At 48.7% G+C, this 15,026-nt stretch overlaps 1 pseudogene; it reads right to left on the bottom strand.

The window, feature by feature from the left end:
* Positions 1-1,319: 1,319 nt before the first annotated feature.
* LOC135909979 (U2 spliceosomal RNA) lies at positions 1,320-1,499 on the bottom strand (annotated as a pseudogene).
* Between the last annotated feature and the right edge of the window lie 13,527 nt (positions 1,500-15,026).

The following is a 15,026-nucleotide window of genomic DNA, read 5'->3' as shown; positions in this document are numbered from 1 at the left end:
CCAGCGTCGACTTCGTGTCCACTGGTGGCATCGAGTGTATGGAATGCTTTTGACGATCTAGTGATGAACAAAGAGAAGACACATTTGGCATCTGCCCCTGAGAGGGAAGTCACAGACTACGCGCAAAAGCCTCTTCTGGAAAGGGGCATGAATCCTTGTGAGTGGTGGCAGTCCATTGGCCGCTTCAGGTACCCGCTTTTAAGTGCACTCGCCCGGAAGTACTTGGCGATCCCTGCCACTTCAGTTCCTAGTGAAAGAGTCTTTTCTACCGGTAGAAATGTGACAGTGCATAGAGAGCGTTCACTTTCTGGCCATATTGAGCAGTTAATTTTCCTTCACGACAATCTGTAACAAGCGTTTTACCTGACTGAGGGCATTACCTGAGTCCATTATCTATAATTGAGTACCTCTTTAATTTCAAGCAACCTTGTAAAATGCAATGTTATTTTTAAAAGGGTAATAAAGCTATTGTTACCTCTCTTGCAATCTTTTAATACTACACATGTATTCGATATTCGATTCGATATTCGAAGAGAGTTATTCGCCTTATTCGCATTCGATTCGTAATCGAAAATTTCAATATTGGCACACCCATAAAAGGAACGTTTTTTTGTTTGGGCCAAGCTACCTTCATGCGTCCTTACGCCGCTCCTGGCCCTGAACAAGCGCTTCGCCTCACTGCTTAACCACGTGACGTTTGCTTGCGCGTGCGTGCTGTCGCCCACCTTCGGAGAAGCGCGAGCACGGTACGTTTTGCCAGGCACGTTCGTTTCAGTCACGCGTGCGGCATGGAAGCGTTGCTAGGCGTTGCTAGGCGTTGCACGACGCCGGCGTGCCAGCGTTGCTCGAGCACATCAAGTTTCGCACTGTAATCCACTGCTTCTTTAGATTTAGTAAACAAAACTAAAAAATAGCGTCCACGCTTCACTATATTAGCTCATCAACTTAGAGATTGTGCGACGATACAACGTTTTTTATTGAATAGTGGTGTTCTGGTGTTCGCCTAAAGCTTTTAAGAGATAATCTCGAACCCAGGCATGGCGGCAACCGCTCCTTACGTGAGGACGGGTGAAGGGAGCTTTCAGAGTATGCTTGCTTCCTCTATCGCTCCTTCGCTGTAAGGAGGCCTCACGTAAGGTTAGGAAGCGCTCGAAGGAAAGGAACGTTTCATTGTTTGGGCCTAAAGATGCTGAAGGCGATGAAGACATGGAGGAGCTGGTCGTCGAATCCTACATGCTCGACTTTGTGTGTGTGTGTGCTTTTTTTTACAGCGAAGCTGTATCTGGCTAGTTTCCAGCGGATCGATCTCCGTAGACCAAAAACTCTGTGCCGATCGCGAAGATAGTGCAATACCGGGCCGACCCGCGGCGGAGTTGAAGCAGACTTCGAGTACTCCGCCAACTTGCAAGAATAAGTTTAACATCTTGGGTACATATACAAACCGTATCACACAATAAGCTGATAAGAACATATGCTACACTTGGACCCGCGTCGGCCATGTCTACGTTCGCACCGCCCTCTCTTTGTCGGCGTCCCAAGCGCTTGTGTATCTCCTTTCCTTCCGCTCTCCCGTCGGTCCCGCCGAAACGTCACGCGTGTCTACCTTCCTCCAGTTCCTCGGGGCGGCGGTCCTGTCGCCCAATAGACTGTTTTATTGAGGGCGCCGCCGATGGAGGGAAGGATGTTATGAGCGTCCCCTTTGGAACGGGGCGGTGGGTTGCGTCACTAAGCTCTTGCTATTATACTGCCGAATGTCCTACCTAGGTTTAAAAAAAAAAAAAAAAACCCACGATGAACTCTCAAAACCAAATTTTCTGACCGCATATTGCGAACTTTGCTTTTGTACGTCTCCGTTTTTTGTCGTTTCCCTACTTCCACCGATCTTCCAATCGCCTCTTATGAATCTCTATTGCGGACATGTTTACTTTTCCCATGCTCTCGCTGAACACATGGGCTTCAAGGAGGCCAGTGGTGCCTAAATCGACCGCTTGGCAGATGTCTTCACATTCTAATAAAACATATCAATAAAAACTTAGAGCGCTACAAACACGAAAGATGTAGAGAAAGAAACACACACCGCACGCGCTCACTCACAACTGATGTTCAATGCAGGTATGGAAAAATACATCTATAGAAAGTGAACGCTTCGCGCATGTCATATGTGCATTGGCCAAACAGGCAGACGTGTCAACATATGTCTAAGGCCCAAACAATGAAACGTTCCTTTCCTTCGAGCGCTTCCTAACCTTACGTGAGGCCTCCTTACAGCGAAGGACCGATGGAGGAAGCAAGCATACTCAGAAAGCTCCCTTCATGCGTCCTCACGTAAGGAGCGGTTGCCGCCATGCCTGGGTTCGAGATTACCTCTTAAAAGCTTTAGGCGAACACCAGAACACCACTATTCAATAAAAAAGATTGTATCGTCGCACAATCTCTAAGTTGATGAGCTAATATAGAGAAGCGTGGACGCTATTTTTTAGTTTTGTTTACTAAATCTAAAGAAGCAGTGCATTACAGTGCGAAACTTGATGTGCTCCAGCAACGCTGGCACGCCGGCGTCGTGCAACGCCTAGCAACGCCTAGCAACGCTTCCATGCCGCACGCGTGACTGAAACGAACGTGCCTGGCAAAACGTACCGTGCTCGCGCTTCTCCGAAGGTGGGCGACAGCACGCACGCGCAAGCAAACGTCACGTGGTTAAGCAGTGAGGCGAAGCGCTCGTTCAGGGTCAGGAGCGGCGTAAGGACGCATGAAGGTAGCTTTGCCCAAACAATAAAACGTTCCTTTTAGGGGTGTGCGAATATTGAAATTTTCGATTACGAATCGAATACGAATAAGGCGAAGAACTCTCTTCGAATATCGAATCGAATATCGAATACATGTGTAGTATTAAAAAATTGCAAGAGAGGTAACAATAGCTTTATTACCCTTTTAAAAATAACATTGCATTTTACAAGGTTGCTTCAAATTAAAGAGGTACTCAATTATAGATAATGGACTCAGGTAATGCCCTCAGTGAGGTAAAACGCTTGTTACAGATTGTCGTGAAGGAAAATTACCTGCTCAATATGGCCAGAAAGTAAACGCTCTCTATGCACTGTCACATTTCTACCGGTAGAAAAGACTCTTTCACTAGGAACTGAAGTGGCAGGGATCGCCAAGTACTTCCGGGCGAGTGCACTTAAAAGCGGGTACCTGAAGCGGCCAATGGGCTGCCACCACTCACAAGGATTCATGCCCCTTTCCAGAAGAGGCTTTTGCGCGTAGTCTGTAACTTCCCTCTCAGGGGCAGCTGCCAAATGTGTCTTCTCTTTGTTCATCACTAGATCGTCAAAAGCATTCCATACACTCGATGCCACCAGTGGACACGAAGTCGACGCTGGCACGGCGGTGTCCCCACGGTGTTCCACGACGGCTTCCTGGAGCTCCCTTGTCACAAGGTTTTTCAGCCAGATCATCTGACCAGATGCCTGATGAACTGTGGCCATAAAGCGCGGATCAAGAAACATGCCTAGGCTGGCCACTTCATCAAATTTCCACTTCGCACAAAGAGCCTTGATACATTTTGAATCAATGTTAGCAAACCCTGAGTTGCCTTTGCAACCTTCAAGGCAATGGAGCATTCCAAAAATAATTGGAATAATAAAGCTTGGTGAAAAAGAAACCGAAACTGATCATGTCTCAAATGCCTGAAGCAGATAGACTGAAACAGAGCATACAGATAATGGCAACTCAGGGTTGCAAAGGCAACCCTGAGTTGCCTTTGCAACCTTCAAGGCAATGGGGCATTCCAAAATAATTGGAATTATAAAGCTTGGTGAAAAAGAAACCGAAACTGATCATGTCTCAAATGCCTGAAGCAGATAGACTGAAACAGAGCATACAGATAATGAGCGGATCATGCGAAGTTCTCAGTTAATAAACATATTCTTAGGAGAATGCGCAGCAAGCATACAATTGGTTAATTGCTCAATTATTCGCAGTCTATCCGAACATTCGCCGTTTCCACCGTTATTCGGCCGTCCTTGGATATTCGTGAATTTCCGAACATGCATTTCTCGAATCGAATACGCTTCGAATATGGAAAATATTCGATTCGTATTCGAAATTCCGAATATTCCAACACCCATAGTTCCTTTCCTTCGAGCGCTTCTTAACCTTACGTGAGGCCTCCTTACAGCGAAGGACCGATTGAGGAAGCAAGCGTACTCTGAAAGCTCCCTTCACCCGTCCTCACCTAAGGAGCGGTTGCCGCGTGCCTGGGTTCGAGATTATCTCTTGAAATCTTTCCGCGAACACCATTATTCTATTAAAAATGTTGTATCGTCGCACAATCTTTAAATTGAATAGCTAATATAGAGAAGCGTGGACGCTTTCTTCTAGTTTCGTTTACTAAAGTTAAAAAAAAGTTGCGCATTACAGTGCAAAACTTGATGTGCTCCAGCAACGCTGGCACGCCGGCGTCTTGCAACGCCTAGCAACGCCTAGCAATGCTTGCATGCCGCACGCGTGACTGAAACGAACATGCCTGGCAAGACGTACCGTACTCGCGCTTCTCCGCAGGTGGGCGACAGTGAGCATGCGCAAGCGAATGCCACGTGGTTAAGCAGTGAGGTGAAGCGCTCGTTCAGGGCCAGGAGCGGCGTAAGGACGCATGAAGGTAGCTTTGGAGCTACCTTATGCTGAGGAAGCACCAAGGAAGCCTTCACCGAGGGCCCCTCAGTAAGGAAGCTTTCAGAGTGACATAAGGTAGCCTCACCCCAATGAAGGCTTCCTTAGTGAGGTAAGGAAGATTTCATTGTTTGGCTTCTTATGCTGAGGAAGTACCAAGGAAGCACCAAGGAAGCCTTCACCGAGGGCGCCTCAGTAAGGAACCTTTCAGAGTGACATAAGGAAGCCTCACTGCAATGAAGGCTTCCTTACTGAGGTAAGGAAGATTTCATTGTCTGGCCCTAAGAGCACACAGAAATTGAATTAACGGCGCGCCATCCTCTCATGTCGCCTTACATTGTAAATCATGTCTGTCTAAACCCTTCCTCGAAAACACAGTAATTTTGTTCTGTCACCCTAACCAAACCACACGAGGAATCTCGGAAGCCTATCATATAACCAGAAATGCCGCGCTGTGTGTAAGCCAACCATCCATATTACTACATGATAAAGAATTCAATTTTATTAATCGATATTCACACGTGCCTTAGATGCATGCTGTTTTTATACCTCGTCTTGACATGCGCGAAGCGTCCACTTTCTATATATTTTTCCATACGTGCATTTAAGATCAGTTGTGAGTGAGCGCCTGTGGTGTGTTTTTCTTTCTCTACGTCTTTAGTGTTTTTAGCGCTCTACGTTTTTATTAATATGCGTTACCAACTAGCCCACCTATCAATCCTTTTGTAATAAAACATGCTCCACAGTTTCCAGCTTTACCGCAGCAAGCACATGCTTCTTCTTCCTTCTTATATCTCGCTTTGTAGGTGCGTGTTCTAAGGCATCCCGATCTCGCTTCGAAAAGTAATGAGCTTCCCTTTGAGTTATCATGAATGGTTTCTTTCCCGATTTCTTTTTTTCCCTCTTAAGTAGTTATTCATGGCAGGTTTCTTTTCCATTCTCGCCACCTATGAGATTATTTCAGCCTCTCTGACTTTCCGCTTGGCGTTCTTTGTTGCTGTGTTGCTCACCCTACAGGCCGCACACATGCTGGCAAGCATCCTAGTTCTTTTCCCCCCACTGTAAATGAATGTTATACAAATATTTTGCGCCATCTTGCGATCACAGCGCCGTCTGTCGTCCGGTGCCATGATGGTATCTGGGATCGCGCTTGAGAGTGCACGGCGAACGTGCTGTTGACGACGAGTGGCAAGTTTTCGGGTTTTCCCGAGAGGTGTCAACAAGTTGATTTGATTGCGAAACTCCATAGCGTGTCGTCACGAAGCTTTTAGCTTGGATGTAGCCGCAATATCGAACGGCGACGGGCCTAGAGGCGCTCCCGCAGCTCTTCCCACGATCGAAATAGAAGGCGAGTCAAGTATGAACAGTGTCGATACGCAGCGTATACATTTCACGTGTTATTGTTGTATGTCTGGCCTTAAACTCTGTTAATGTATCGCTCAGGCGACAACAGTCAGAGATGTCTCCATGTGTCATGTGGTGTGCCGCAGCAGCGTACATCCCAAACCAGGTAACTGCGAAGCTCCGAGGAAGCACGTTTTGCTAGCTTTCGTGCTTCTAAAGTTTTCGCGGCACGATTTTTTAAACATTGTTTCTCTGGCACGCGGGCATGAAGCTTTGAAAAATAAAGAGTTGTAAAATAAGTCGATCGAAAGGACTGTTAACGTGAATAAAATGAGCTGATGATAGTGGTCGCGAAAATGCCATGCACGATCAACCAGACGCGCGCGACGAGTTGAGAGATTATGCGCACTCTGACGTCTCGAATGGTGCTTGTGCGCGCAAGGGCACCTCGCCTACTCGAGAGAGCCGAAAAACGAACTGCTCTTTGCAACAGCAACTTTATTTTCTGCAGAAATGCAGCGCGCGATGAGCGCCGTCAACATCTTGCCGGCGAGATTCGGAAGCACGGGAGAGCCCATGTGAACTATAGCGCCCGCCGGAACACGCTATAGGCATGACTTTGGTTACAGAACGGAAATGCAAAATGGCAAATGCGCACCTTCATTTCTTAGTTGGCACCTACTGTTTTCATAATACGTCCTCGGTCAACTCCTACGAGAACGTTGGTTGCCAAGCATGATAATCTTAGAACACGTTTGAACAGAATAAGTTTAATGTGCGTGCACGAAGATATAGTTAGCTTCATCCATTCGCAATAGTTGACCGACTCGAACACGCACCTTTCTTTCATGTCCCAGTTTGATCATGGGTGCCTAATTTAGATTTCGTCGCCGAGCGCCCACTGGGAACAACACCTTCCGAACATGCAGGCGATGACATCAAGTCCTTTCTGTTTATGCTGGCAATGCAAAGCGGCCGCTTCTCTGCTATCGCAGTGGCGGTGTCCACGAAGTCGCCGCGGCTGAAGACTCGCTTCACCCTTGCTTCCCAAAGTTACTTTTGCAGCCGAATGCAGCAGAGTGGTAGCCCGTCGACCCTGAGTCATCTGACATCGCAGAAATCCCAGACAGACCACGTTAGAATCGCACTAATTCGCAATTAAACCGCTACCTTTGCAAGCTGCCGCTGGGAGAAAACGGAGTCCGCACATACCAGTGCGAGGAGGAGAGCTGCGCGGCGCGCTGGTTTGAGGCTACGTTCCTCCTCGCCGATAATACGGTCCAATAAGACCGTTTTTTCATGGGCGCCACCATACTGCATAAGCAGTGCCGCCATCTATGGGCAGTATGCTCCACCACATAATTCCCTTAATCGAGAAGATGCCGTCGCGTGGCGACAACTTCAAACTAATTCATTTCCCTGCCTCTTTTATCTTCACCTCTTCCACCCCACACACTATCCCTCATACTGTCCTTATTGTGGAGCAAAACCCACAGTATATCATTGCACCTGGGAATGCCCACACCATCCGGGCTACTCCCCTATTCCTTCACCTTCCCCTTCCTCCTGGGAGACGGCGCTGACCAGCTCAGACCCGCAAGAGCAGCGACGGCTGATCCGGCGGGCACGCGGAGTGGCGCGAGCCAATGGGGCCCTGAACTAAGGGCTCCACCCTGCGAGGAAGTCGCCCAAACTGATGATAAATTCTCTCTCTGGGCATGCTGGCTTGGACGATGTATGCATTCACTGAGCACGGGGTGGTGGGCGAGTTGGTTATACATGATTACAACGAAGGCGCCGAATAAAACAACGGACAAAGGAAGGCGACCGTGTCGCCTTTCTTCGAGCGTTTACTTGGAGTCGCGAATAGACACGACAACGGTTGCGGGCAAACTGAAGGTACGGCATGGTACGTTTCTGTTATTTCTGAAAAATAAACACCATGCAAATATGTCAAGCGGACTACTGACGCAGGGGGTGCAGACGCAAAGCCGCGCATAAAGCATTGCAGGGTCTAGGCGACACTACGGAAGCGGTCGCGCGTCAAATCAACGCTTTTGTGCCCACCGGGGTAGCTTTGCGGCAATGGTATTGCTCGAGGTGGCGGGTGCGATCCCGACCGCGGCAGCCGCGTTTCGACGGTGCGAATATAAGAACACGCACGGCGATGCTTCAAGAAAACACGTATCGCTGAGAGTTCGGTATAGTACGCAAACAGCACTGTTGCACGCAAGGTAACGCGTAACAACAACTCGCCACTCTCGTATTGGACTAAACGTTGAAGGAATTAAACATTCGCCGTCGACATCACCGCTGATTATCGTCAATCAAAGCGAACAGCACAGAAAACTCCGCTTACATCGATTCCCACAGTGCGCGGGTTCCGCAAAATTTTATTTTACCGCCTTCGTCCACAGCCCATAACACGAACGCGTTCGTATTAATACCCCCGGTGGGAATTCGGCTGGCACGACGGTCGAAGTCAGCCGTCGTGAAATGTGAGAACGTCATGCCAACTTACTCAAAAAATGTGCTATTCTCAATTGTTGAACTGCTATAGTGCAACAGTGGCACGAAGAAAGGAAGCAAAACCATTCACCGACGATTACGATACTCCCTAATGCGAAATTTGAGCGCCGCTATACATGTCTTTTGATTTTGCGACATATTGGCTGTCGCGGACAATTTATCTCGTGCTGTACGTTGCAAGTGGAGCGAAGTGCGGTGCGACTGCCTCGCCAATCTGGAGATGGCGAGAGCCAACGCGTGGGGGACGCGTGGGCGCGATTCACGGCAGCCGCCGCCGACACACCTCCCAGATGACGCGCGATACTCTGGCGCCATCTCGTAGCCATTGTCTTCGCACGACGCTTCTCACGCTTTTGCCTCCTCCGCTTTCTGCCTCATGAGTTCCGTTCCATTCTCCTGCACCACTATGAACCAGTTCACGACGGTTCACGAGCAGTTCAGAAATTGTGCAGCTCGACTTCTTTGGTGCAGGCAAAGCGCGACGCCCGAAACTACTGCCCAGGTGCAGGCGCGGTGCAGGCGTTTTGTTTTTTCCAACTAATTTGCACAGAGTGCGTAAGTTCGAGAAGTCCTGAACAGCTGGTATGATAGGCTTCTGAGGCGTAAATAGACCCGCGGGGCTTGCTTAGACACAGCAGACGCGTGTAAGCGGTGTTTTAACGGCGTTTGCGCATGTGTGCTGTCTCGTTTACTGCGCTGCTGCTTCTTACCTATACGCCTGAAGAAAGTCGTCACCGGCAGTGGAGTGGGTGCAGCAAAATCATGAACCAGTCCTGCACCTTTTGAAACAAACGGCCTGGTTTAGCGGGCGCCAGCGGAGGGTGCAGCACCTCGGGAACTGGTTCAGGTGGTGCAGTTGAATCGAACGTATGCCTATGGTTTCGCTTCACCCTCCTCGCGTCTTTCATCTCCCGCTTTCATTTTTCGCTGTGCTCGTTCGCCCGGTTACGCCGAGCTACGACGCCGAAGGGCGTCGCCGCAGGAACGGGCATAAGAGCTGCGCTCTAAAAAAAAAAAAAAAAAAAAAAAAAAGCGACAGGATAAAGCGACGCACTGTCAACTTTTTCTGTGTGTGTGTTGTATGTGTGTTACGATTTGTGCACTTTTTCGGAAGTTTTGAGAGCGGTGCAGCGAATCTACCTGCACCTGCAGATACCACAAGTGTGGGTCTAAGCACACGCCACTTACCGAGTCAGAGGACGCTACGTAAATTGGTTCTGAGATTGATTAGCATCCGCGGTCAAGACATTGATTGGAGATTCTAGTGGCTTCTTTGCGAAGTTCTGCATGTCACTTGACTGCGTTTGCTAAACGCGGATTTTTCTGGACAAATCAAGCCTAACTCAGTTTTTTTTTCTCTCTCTCTTTTTTTTTTTACAAAACCTGACCGCGGGGTGCAGGACAATGTGCCCTACCCATATTTGGACATAATTGGATACATATTAGAAGAAATCGGAATGTCACGTTCTGTAATCGAATACTTAGGCTCGAGAGGGACGTACGTGATTAGTATTGCAACTATCGAATACTCGCGCACCCTTAAGAATAAGCCAATACACTGAATTGACTTACGGGGTTTTACTTGCCAAAACCACCCACCGCGGTTGCTTAGTGGCTATGGTGTTTGGCTGCTGAGGACGAGGTTGCGGGATCGAATCCTGGCTACGGCGGCCGCATTTCAATGGGGGCGAAATGCGAAAACACCCGTGTAATTAAATTTAGGTGCACGTTAGAGAACCCCAGGTGGTCCAAATTTCCGGAGTCCGCTACGGCGTGCCTCATAATCAGAAAGTAGTTTTGTCACGTAAAATCCCAATTTAATTTTTCTACTTGCCAAAATCACGATTTCATTATGAGGCACGCCGTTGTGGGGAACTCTGGCTTAATTTTGACCACCCCAACACCTAGGGTTCTTTAACGCGTGCCTAAATCTAAGAACCACCCGCCGTGGTTGCTCAGTGGCTATGGTGTTGGGCTGCTGAGCACGAGGTCGCGGGATCTAATCCCGGCCACGGCGGCCGCATTTCGATGGGGGCGAAATGCGAAAACACCCGTGTGCTTAGATTTAGGTGCACGTTAAAGAACCCCAGGTGGTCAAAATTTCCGGAGTCCTCCACTACGGCGTGCCTCATAATCAGAAAGTGGTTTTGGCACGTAAAACCCCAAATATTATTATTATTAATCTAAGAACCATGGGTGTTTTTGCATTTCGCCCCCATCGAAATGCGGCCGTCGTTGCCGGGATTTGATCACGCGACCTCGTGCTTAGCAGCGCAACACCAAAGCCACTACAACCACGGCGGGTAACTAATAAATCAAGAAGTTCATCTTAAGTCTGTGCAAGGTTGCTGTAGTGTGATACGAGTATATCTCGCTTGTGACCCCCACAACAATTCTGCACCAGCCTAGAGGCTGCCGAAAAAATATACTAATTGGCTAAAAGCAGTGGGACATCTCATATTCTTGTGCGAAAGCGGCGCTCGACAGATGTACTAGGCACATATTCAATTACTCTGATAGAGCAAGAGATTAATTGCGGCTGCAGGTTTGCAACGTCGCTCCTGTTCGATGCACGACGCTGTACCTCCGCGCTTGAATTTTACCGTGTTATTGAGGTGATAACCATTTCTTTCAGTTTGTCTTTTATTATTGCACGAAAATAAGGGTACAAATGTGGATTATACATACATGCAGAGGGAGGTCCCAAAGTCAACAGACTGTACACGGAACTTCCTGTTAATAGTAACTGGAAAACTTTAATACATGCAGCAACTTTAGATGACTATAAAAAGAAACAGCGTACGCTTAATGCCACTAACACACACAAAGAAGAAATTATTTTATTGACTCAAAACAATTGTTAACTACAATAATCGGGGGAATACTACACTGAATACAAAAACTTACGAAGGCCAGATTTGCATCTGTAAAATTAAAATGGTGGCATCTCGTGCGCTTATAAAACGGACGGCATGCGTGCCTCCGTTGATCACCAGCGGACGAACAAGGAAAACCTCAATGCTGAGCCAAACACTTCGACAAGCGGCGCAGGCTCTGTCCAAGACACGTTCGCTTGTCGAAACGCTGGCTCCCACCTGATGCTTCTCTTGTTTGCCCACTGGTGCCACCATCCATCTTGCTTTGAACCCGTTTAAATGTTCGTCTCCTCCTGTGTCTTGTATGACCAATTAAGTTTGCGCCCCGTATACCGCGTGGTACTCGCGTGGTCACGTCTGTATCATTGCTATAGCGGTACAGTTTTGAAAATTTCTCTTGCTTACGCTGTAGTGATAGCTGCTAGTCGCCGCTATGCCTAGGCCAACAACGCATCAATTTTTTTTTTGCTTCCACGCAGCTTAAGAAGAAGAGAAAAATAAAGGAAAAGAAGAACATCCGGTAGCGCTACCGTTATCAACATTTCCAGTTCTGGGAGCTTAATGAAATCCCCGTGCACCGGCGAATGAAAAAAAAAAAAAAAGGAAAAAAGAGACAGATATAGTACAATGCCTCGCTAGCCTGGTGAACACTGTCTTGCGCACTGGCGCGGCGGGCCCCAAGTTCAATGTTCTTGGATTGTCGAGAGGGAAAACTCGGAGAAGTAGTGCCTATTACTATACAGCTCCGCCGCGTCTTACATTTACTTTTCTTTTTCGTGTTACACGCCGGCTGCTTTGAGAGCCTTGCTCAGAGTAGCTACGGCGAGAGGTTAAGGCGAGGTGCTAACTTGGCTGGTAGCGGCGCTCTCCCTAAAGTGGATTGACCGCCCGCATAGCGAGTGCGCTGCACTCGACGCCCAACTGTTCCTCTGAAGACGGCGGCTGGAACGTCTCGCCGCAGTGCCTCTTGAGAGGGCTTGCAATAAACATCAGGGGGGATGGCGCCCGACAGGATCAAGCGCCTCGCGAAATGAAAGATGATAAGGTCCTCATACAGACGGTGCTCCTCGTTTGCGCAAAGATTCTTTTAAAACCCCGGTCACGCCTCGACGGGCCGTCGAGAACAGAGACAGCGCACGTGCTACATACGAGCGCCGTCGTCTGCCGGCAAAAAAATAAGAAAGAAACATGCCGCTAGCAGCGCGGGCACGGCTGTATATCCTCAAACGCGTTATGCCATTATGTACGTACTCGTCTGAAGAACTTGATGTATGCGGAAAGAAGACTCGAGATCTGTGTTTACCGCGTAGGTTCGCTCTTGGAGGGTCGTCCCTGCTTGCACGGATGTATCGCTTTCGTCCTTGGCCCTCGGCCGGGGCACTTCCTATGGGAAAGGCAGCGCTGCGAGATATAGGCAGAACAAGCGCGACTTCTTCAATTCACACTATGCGCAATATCAATGAGCACATCAAATATCGGGAACGACGTTCACTGTCTTCGTTCTTCTGCACGACGTCTCTACATTTCGATGACGTGTGGTCGGGAGCAGCAAGGTAAGAAGAATGAGTCTTGAGAAAAATAAAATGTGTGCGAGGGGGCGCACACTTGAGGAAAGTGGCGGTGAAAAAGGAACGCAACGTGTGGTCGCTTCCGCATCGGCGCTGCACCCAAGGGACGGTTCTTCTTGCACACTTTGCCGGCTTTGTGCGAGAAAAGGCAACCTGATGCGAAAGCTTCTGCTCATTATCAAAGAAAACTCGTCGCATAGTCAGTTTTTTTTATAGCGATACCAGCACGTTGGGCGGTGGGCTCCATCTTAGCGGGAGCAATTGAAGCCCGTTCCGGAAGTGGTTTGTGTCTGCATAAAAAAAAAAAAAAAGGAAGTGCAGGTTTCGGCTAAAGGGAGGCGCAGATCTTGTGTGTGCATCCCTAATTAACAACTACGACGACGACAAAGAATAACACGCCGACGTCGCGCCTAGCCGGGCTCATCGTTTTACCCGTTCTTTTTGGCGCTCACGATGTATTACCAGCGCAGTATAGAAATTTAGTAATGCTATAGCGTGTGGTCTGCTCTGCTCCTCCTTTAAATTTTGTTTTCTATTTCCTAATTCCGCGCCTGCTGCAACTACGCGAGCTTCTGAACTCTATAGGCATGCTTCCTGCGGAAGATCCGGCGCCACCTGGACCGACGCCAATTCACCACTGTGGAGCGCCACCTCCTTCCACAAACAAAGACTACTCTGACTAGAGTCGTCATATAATAAAGTTTTCTTCTTCTCAAACGCCGGCTGTAACACGATGCAACGGTACAACACACACGACACTCAAGCTAACCAAACTGTGATAGTGTAGCCGGAGGCCTCTATGATCCAAAGAATTTGCCTCGACATAAGGCTTATATTCTGTTATTCAAAAGACTAGCGCAAAATTGCAGGGACACAGACAGAGAAGACGACAGGACGAGCGCTGACACACCAACTAGCCCAGCTTTCTGCCTTGATCGCTTATATTCTGTGCCTCCTGATGGCTTCCTCCAAGTTCGACCTTAGCTGCTGGCTGTCTTTACTCGCGATTGGGATCCTAAAAAGCGCCCCCTGAAAATTTGCATTTATGACGTGCCTGTGCAAGAAGGCCGCCCCAATAAATGCGAAGTGGGTGTTATCACAGGAGTGTCTATTCAGCTTTCACTAGGGGAAATTGTTTCCGCGCTGCTCCAAATGGTGCATATCTAGTCCGCACGGCGTCTGGGACAGTCGTACACTGTTCGTCTTGCGTTTGCCACAGAAACTAAGCCGGGGTGTGTGATACTGAGCTTTATACACAAGGTATTGTGTACACAAATTCACACAGTTCTTAAGGCAGAGACCCAAATCTCGGCGCTTTCGTTACGTGGCTAGTGCCTGTAGGCTCGCATTCCGATGTTCTCGATGCGATGGTCACCGCGACTGAGCGCCATGTGAAAATGGGATTCTTAAGTGCTCTAACTGTGTCAATAAGCGCAAGTTGTCTTTCAACGGCTGCCCCGCGTGTTTACCAAGGAGATGGTGGTGGTAAATGCTCTAATTCCTCAACAGAAAAGCATTTTTGAGATTACATGTGGGTTTCTTGATGGCCTCGTGAAGTGGCCGTCAGACCGTGTCTTACGGCGACTTCCAAAGCGCAGGTCATGGCCCGTAGCCTCCCGCTGCTCTCGGCTGGAAAGCTGCCACTCGGCTCTAGGTCTGAGCTCAGGGAATTTGTGTAAGATGTATGCTAAATCGGCTTTGTCGGCTCGCATAGCGTATATTCGGGGGAGTGTATCCCCGGATAGGCTATGGCTAGTATGCACGAGTTGGGGAAGGTGTGTGTTTGGAGTTGCCTCCACGGGGTGGGTATTCGAGTTTTTCGTTTTTATAGTATTGCGTAATTTCGTGGTAGGTTACCATGCGCTATTTTGCTCCTCGCTTGATCGGTTGGCTCACTGCCCGGTTGACGAGTCCGCGGGCGAAATTCTGAGCCGCTTCGTTCGCGGGATGGGACGAGTGCGCAGGGAGCCACACGGGTTTGGTCAGGAGGGGGGTGAAGCGTGTTTTCTTCAGGATTTGCAGCGCCAGTTCGGATGGA

Source organism: Dermacentor albipictus, chromosome 1 (assembly GCF_038994185.2).
Source record: "Dermacentor albipictus isolate Rhodes 1998 colony chromosome 1, USDA_Dalb.pri_finalv2, whole genome shotgun sequence".
In the NCBI taxonomy this organism is placed as follows: Eukaryota; Metazoa; Arthropoda; class Arachnida; order Ixodida; family Ixodidae; genus Dermacentor; species Dermacentor albipictus.
This window is presented reverse-complemented; position numbering and strand designations above follow the sequence as displayed.